General features: G+C 40.2%; 1 non-coding gene across 1 annotated transcript; it reads left to right on the top strand.

Moving 5' to 3' along the window:
• The first annotated feature begins 786 nt into the window (after positions 1 to 786).
• On the top strand, positions 787 to 859 carry trnah-aug (transfer RNA histidin (anticodon AUG)). Its single transcript has one exon. It is a non-coding gene; the product is annotated as a tRNA-His (tRNA).
• Positions 860 to 7,845: the final 6,986 nt, after the last annotated feature.

Consider the following 7,845-nt stretch of genomic DNA (forward strand, 5'->3'; position numbering starts at 1 on the left):
ATGCCTACAGCATGGTCATGTAGAACTGCCTCTTCTACGCTGTTGGGCATTATACATCATCAGTTCGGATGGGTCCTGCAGCATGCACAGGGTTAATATGATTGGAGAGCATGCTTGTGGCGAGTGATCATTGGAACGAAATGTTGTCGTCTTCAATCGATAGTTGGCGAGTGAGGGCGAAAGGGGAGGGAAGCACCAGGTGCTAGAGCACAGTTAGAGGTTCCATGTTTGGTCATTATATGACTCTGGACCCAAAAACAGTGGCTCTGGGCTCGCTAATTAAGCCAAAGAGAGTCTGAGTCTTCTTCCCAGAAACAGAGCCCAGTCAGCCGCCGCTATTCCTGGTTCAGTTTTATCTTGTTTTATCAGTCTCCAGGTGGTAGACTCTGGAACTCACTCTCTCTAAAGATTAGTTGGACATTGAACTTTCCATTCTTCTCTGGATGCATGGGCAAAGGAGTTTCAAAAAAAAAATGCTCAAAGCCGAGCATTCCCGCGAGCAACAGTGATGTGATCCGTGGCTTTGTGAAATGGAAAGGTTTGGATTGATGGGAAAGTGTACCCCATGAACACCTCTGTCCCTTACCTTGCTGTAAATGTTTCAGATACGAAAATAATGGATATCCGTGCCCTTTTTTTGGAACAAAACCCTGCTTCAAGAGGTGGTGAAGATTGGACTGAAGCAGTGACAGTGATTATCTTTGTTGCTTGTTCAATTCGTGCACATCACTGCTATTAATCATGTCCGTGCTAACATCACGGCTCTTATAGAGTGGGCTGCTCGTCGGGCCAGTGGCGCAATGGATAACGCGCTTGACTATGGATCAGGAGACTGTAGGTTCAAGTCCTACCTAGCTCGAGGGAAATGCAGGCATTTGTTACGCTTTGAAAACTGATTTCTCTTCAGCCGAAATAAGGTGTGAGTTTTTAATCTGCAGGAATAAGAATGCCTTCATTAAATGTCCACGTGAAGCTGAGGGTCAATATTCCAGTGTCATCACAGGAAGGAAGCCGAATAGTCGCACACGTTGGTCGTGGGTACCTTTCCATTTCACAAAGCCACGGATCACATCACTGTTGCTCGCGGGAATGCTCGGCTTTGAGCATTTTTTTCCTTGGCCCATGCATTCAGAGAAGAATGGAAAGTTCAATGTCCAACTAATCTTTATAGAGAGTGAGTTCCAGAGTCTACCACCTGAAGAAAGATAAAGTTTTCCGACAAATCTATTCAAAGCTTTCTGCATCTTGTCTGAAATCTACAAACCCTGATGATCGATCAAGAGTAACTGTTTCCTTCAATCTGTAATTCCATGCTCCTCATTATTTTGTAGACGGCAATCATGTCTCCTCACATTCAGCTCTGCTCTGAGAAAAATAACTCCCGTTTTGCCTAGGCCAGACCACTAAAAACATTCTTATGCAGGAAATCCAGAGTGTAACGTCGCTGTTTGTTTTGGTGAGTGTGTAGTAAGATTTACTTAGAATACTTTAGCTAGGTTGACTTCCAGTTTTGAAAACAGAGAGAAAATTATTCACAAAACTAAGGAACGAAACACAATGAACAGAATATAAAATACCCACAGATCTTAGCTATCTAAAGTAGACTTACTTATGCTTTTCAAAAAAATACACAACAGTCCTGATAATTAAACCCCATAAACACAGAATACAAATGAAACTGGTTTACAGGTCGATATTAGAGGGGCAGAAGATGAGAGACATTCACATCACTGGCACACTGAAAACCTTCGTGTAATTGTGTGTGGCTGATACTTTGGCAATGGTTAACAAAATATTTAGGCTGTCAAATAAATTTTGAAATTCTTGTGTTCGCTGAAATTTCTTGCCTGTTTTGAGCAATTCGGTGAGTTGAGCAGTCCCACTTCTAACAGTCAGCACAAACTTTCAGAAAAAGTCACTCAATCCGGTAAACCGTTGTACTGCTCTCTTCGTCAACAATGTATAAAAATACCCCGTAACTTTCGTTTTCACATCGCGTGGGGCTATTTGTCCGTGTTCAACGACATAGTCCAGGAAGGTGACTTTGGCTTTGGCAGATATACTTTCAGTTAGGTTTACAAATCAGTTTGACTTCCGTATTCGATCAAACAAGCCCGAGAAATTCTGTAAATATTCAATCCATGAGAGACTGAATGTCCCAGGCACACAACACACCAAACTGTTGTGTATCCAGCAATTACCTTGTCCGTTAACCTCTGAAATACGAGTGAAATCTTTTTCGCACAAACGGCATTACTTTAAATTTATGCAGTCCAGTTGGCGTTACAAAATTGCCTTTGATCTTTCCGACAAAGTTTACTGTCAGTAACCTTTGAGGAATTCCAACGTGGAAATGTAAGTTGCTCTTCGAATCTCTTCCACATAGTCCTCCAACTACAGATGCGTAGATGCACCAGTCTTTCTAACAACATTGACTTTGTGATAGTCCACACATAACTTTTGGGTCTTACCTGACTTTGGCACCATGATATGGGTGAACTCCATTCATTGAAACTCACTTTGGTTATGCCATCTTGGAACATCCGTGATATCTCCTTATAAAATTGCACCAACTTTATAGGGTTATGCCTGCAAGGATGTAACAAAATCAGAACAGCAACTCCTATATTTACATCAACTACAAATAGGTTATTAATTCCCAGTTTATTTCAGCATGCAAGAGTAATAACTCTTACGATTTTCTTCTGGAAGAGAACTGAATAACTTTAACAATATTGGACAACTTTTGCATTGTCCAATTTTGTAGCAGGAACGTCCGTTGCAGAATTCGCTGAAATTGGTTCTTCCCAGTGTGTTGTATTCAATAACACATTCTCCCCTTGCATTCGTTCTCTGCCAAAATACCATTAGCGCATATTCCCATCACACATTCTGTGAGATTCCTTCATGCCAGGAGTTCCTATCAAGTAGCTAACCTCACTCGATTTCCTCTTAATTTGATAAGGTCTTCGAAACCTTGCTTTAAAGTTTCACCAATTAATGAAATTTAAATAAATACATTGTTCCCAGTGGCAAAATTCTGATTTTTTTTGTTTCTCATACACTTCCTGCTTCACCATTTGCTGCGATAATTTTAAGTGTTGTCTCGACAACTCTCCCACATTATTTAGTCCAATTCTAAAATTTGATACATCGTCCAAATGCGTGGTCTCTGTAACCTGACTTATTAATATTTCCTTATTAAATTTTAATGGTCCTCCTTCTTTATGCCCCAAATTGGTCTCAGATGATCTTAGTTTTGTGGATTCTTTCGATATATCTCAGATCGCAAACAGCACTGACGCAACTCCCTTACGGAAATAATCTGGCTGCTCCGAACCATAAAACCTCAACATAGTCTTTAATAATTGACGTCGCCTTTCCAGTGCACCATGTGATTCTGAATGGTACACAGTGGATTTGATTCGTTTTAATCCGAAGCTATCTATATACTCCCTGGAAAGTTGGATGTGAAGTTGGACCCTTGATCTAATTGTATCTCTGATAGTAGTTTATATTTAGTTTTTTTTTAATCGTAATTTTTCCTCAATCCTTTTAGCTGTCATCTTGCAGAATTGAACAGCATTTGGAAATCTCGTCAATACGTCCATTTATGTTAATTAATACTTATTCCCATCTTTTATTGAATGTAGGGAACCTACAGAATGCATCAAGACAATTAAGACAGATTCCTTGAACGCTGCAGCAGGTATTAAAGGTGCAGGCTTTATTTTTTCCCATGGTTTGAAATGTATGACACGTCAGGCAAAATTCAATTACATTCATCTGCAATCCAGGCCAGTAAAAATGTCTTTGTATTTTAGCCTCCGTTTTCCTCACGCCTAAGTGACATCCAATTTTTTGACACATGTGGCACTCGCAGCACCACTTTTCTGTACCCTACTAGAAAAAAAAACCATCCTGCCCATTTCTCACAGACTTGAATATATGTTGGTCTCCATTTCCTCCTTAACATATCATTTGCTAAGTAATATCACACAGGGATGCATTCACTCTCCTTCCGAATATATGTCTTCTGATCCAAGTGTTTTAATTTTTCATCTTTCTGCTGTAACTCAGCAGCATAGCTGAGCTGAATATGCTTGCATTTTTAACGTTTGTCCCCTGCTGTGTCCAGCTTACTTGATATTAAAAACATTGTAATCTTGATGCATTGTGTAGATTCCCTACATTCAATAAAAGATGGGAATAAGTACTAATTAACATAAATGGATGCAATCATTTTTCAGCTTCCTAATCCGTGCCTTTTGATTTCTCCTGCTTTCGATTGTGACTCTGTGATCGTGTAAAGACACAATCTGGGAAAATTCCTTGATCAACGTCCTGCATTGCTAGTCTTGCCTGCAGCTCGACTGACTTTTCAACTGGAGTATGGAGCAGGCTAACCGGTGATTGAGCTATATCATTTGCAAGCACAAATTCTTTTCTTGGAGCTGAGAGTTTGTCCAGAACTCCCACTACAAACTCCCCACTCTTTTCTGCCCACTCTAGCCTCACTGTACATCACTGAGCAATGTTTCGTCCCACCATGAATTCCTGTACACATAGTTCTTCAGGAGTACATATTTCCCCATCCTTCTGCATCACAGACTGAGACGATCCTGTGTCCCTAAATACTGTTACCTGTCTATTTGCTACTCCTCACCAAGGTAAATAACCTTTAACTTTGCAGGTATATTTTTCAAGCACACGTGGCACTTCCCCCTTACCAACCTCTGATTGGTTTGTGCACTCTGATGAAGCTTTCCAGCCTCCACTGTGCTTTCTATTACCATGCCAACAAAACATCCAGGCTTGTTTTGTTTTCCTGCATTTGATTTTTCAGTGCTTTCCATAGTTCTCCAATACTGATTTCATGTGGTCTACTGTATTGCAATGAAAACCTCAGATCTTGTTCCCTTCAAGGTTTTCCTATATATCCTGTGATAAGTTATCCTCATGATCTTAACAGAGATTTCACTTTTCCGTTCCAAGTGAGGATTTCTCTTTGCCCAATTTCTTTCCCGCAGGCGTAAAATGATTCTGGAAGCCCATCCTTGTTTTATGGATCAGTTCATTACAATCAGCCATTTCAGCTGCTCTTTGTCGTTTTAAAAATATGCTCTTCCAGTGTAATCTTATCTTCAGCATTTATCTCCAGCGTTTTAATGTGAATTCCTTTAGTAATTGCCAATTTCTGAAGTTCAATCTCTGTCTCCCTTTCTCTCTGCTCTTGTGCTCTCTCTTCTTCGAATCGTACCTGAAACTGTTTGAAATCTGGTCTCTTTTCCTTATCTCTCGCGTCTAACTCAAGCTGCTTCATATTCAATTAAAATTTAAACATCTCTGCAAATTCTCATGAATTTTCCAGCTGGGTGAAATGCTGAGCTACTGCGGGGAGTGACCTCTCCTTTTCTCACAGAAAGAGGCAAATACAACCCCAGCATTTTTGCTTATTCCAGAAGCCTGGCCTGAATCAGTTTTTTGTAAAAATGCCAACTTTTCATCGTAAATAGTCAAACAACCCTTTGTACCTAAATGAGACATGCTTTCCCAAGAACTGTCCACGACAATCCAAATCAACACCCAAAATGAAGACGCAGGCATATATCGGTTGCTCTTTTAATCCATCAACTATCTTCCAATTTGTTATGAGCTAGGCTAAATCATTCAAAATGTTATTAAGCAGACAACCCAGATCGTAACATTCTATTCTTTTTCGTTAAGTGTACAGTGATAATTTCCCAATTAGCTAATTATAAAAAATCACAAAATCACGGATAGAAAAATAAAAAAATATATAGAATACCCACAGAACTTAGTCCTTCCAAAATAGACTGAATTATGTCGTTCTGAAAGTACACAACATTCCGAAAAAAAGCACCTTAAACACAGTAAAAATGAAACAGAATCTTACGGTTAAAAATTAGAACGGCAGAAGGAGAGAATTTATTAATTAGTGCACCACTGCTGCTGAAGGATCTAAAAACTGGAATTCAGCATTCCAGATTGACCACTCTTTTACGATTATACAGTTCATTTCTAAAACATAGAGTCTTTGGCCACAAGCCTCAGCTGTTGATGGAGAAAAAAAAAGGCCTCACAGTGAAGAATTACATCACTATAACACTTCATCTGATTCAGAGCCTGAACTGATTTACAATGCCTTTGATAAAAAACAACGTCAAGACACATAATCCTTGAGGAAAAGTACAGCTCGTTGTTTTTTTTAAAAGAGAGCATCTTTGTGACAGCGCAGTCTGTCCAAACAATCTTCATAACTGAAATTCTACGAACAGACAATGTCCTGGTAAATCTGGTCTGCACAGTTTCCAGTGCTGTCACATCCCTGCCATAATGATAATTGCAGAAAGACACTCAATACTCCATCTAGAGCCGATTGAGCAAATGAAATTAACAACTTAGAAATGCACAGAAACTGCACTTTTTCAATGATGTGACTTTTGCACAAAACTGCGCCGCGGAGAAAGTGAGAACTGCAGGTGCCGGAACTCAGAGTCGACAGTGTGGTGATGGAAAACACAGTTGCTCAGACAGCATGCGAGGAGCGGGAGAATTGCAGTTTCGGACATAAACACCTCATCAAGAATGAGGTTTGTGGCCGTGGGGACGGAGAAATAAATGGGTGGTTTGGGAATTTGGGGGCGTGATAGCTGAGAAAGTGATGAGCAGATAAAGGTGGAAAATAAGATGCGAGTTCTGACAGGAGGTGGAGCGGGTAGGTTGTAAAGGTGATGTGCAGGACATAAGGGCAATGCTGAGTTGGAGTCATGAAACTAGAATAATGTGAGCGAAGGGTGATTGAGGAAACTGGTGATCCCATGTGGCATCAAGGTCCCAAGTGGATGATGAGGCCTTTTTTTTCAGGCGTCAGGCGTTTAGAGAATGTCAACGAGGGAGGCGCAGGACCTGCATGTGCTTGGCAGATTGGGAGGTAGAGAATGATTTGCATCAGTGATGAGCTTCCAACTGCATATCCAAACTATCATTACGAACATGTTGTTACATCTCAAGAACAGTATCTGACACTACCCCCATCGAAGTAGAAGGCGAGGATTGCAGATGCGAGAGATTGTAGTCAGGAAGGATAGCACTAGAAAGCACAGTGGTTAGGCAATATCTGAGGACCAGGAATGTCAATGCTTCGAACATAACTAGCGAAGAACTTATGCTCGAAAATCGATTTTCCTATTCCATGGATGCTGCCTTACTAGGGGTACTTTTCAAGATCCACGCTTTTAACTCGACACCATCACCACTCAACTGCTTTAGAAATTTAAGATGCACCTGTTGCCACTCATTTGTTCCTTCTGCCGCATGCGAGGAAAACTGCAACATTCTTTTCCCCATAAATATCAGGTCATTCAGATCACTAAAGAACAGAAAACTGCTGAGGCTGATTAACTGAGGGAAAAAAAATTGTAGAATTCTGCATTCTCTCAGTGCAACTGAATGTTTGAATATAAAGTTGGGAAAGGAAAAGAGAAATCTGCAGTTTGATAACTGCTACATTCTGTTACTCAAAGGAAAAACGAGTTTCATGAACCAGAATGTTTCGATCAGGCAATGCATGCTCACCCTGTCAGGTTCTGAGAGGAATGGTGGAATAGATATTGGCTTCGCCATTGCTGAACAGATGAAAAATATTAATTTGACTTCCAAAACAGTTGATGTTCCTGCAGAAAAGTCAATGAGACTCATATCCCAGCACAGCCATTTTGGTGTGTATTTCAGAGTCCTGCAATATCACATTTAATTTAAAAGATCTTTATGGATTGTTCCTTATAAATACGGCATTCTCCATTTCAGAGTTCATTGGACAAT

Source organism: Hemiscyllium ocellatum, unplaced genomic scaffold (genome assembly GCF_020745735.1).
Source record: "Hemiscyllium ocellatum isolate sHemOce1 unplaced genomic scaffold, sHemOce1.pat.X.cur. scaffold_249_pat_ctg1, whole genome shotgun sequence".
Classification (NCBI taxonomy): domain Eukaryota; kingdom Metazoa; phylum Chordata; class Chondrichthyes; order Orectolobiformes; family Hemiscylliidae; genus Hemiscyllium; species Hemiscyllium ocellatum.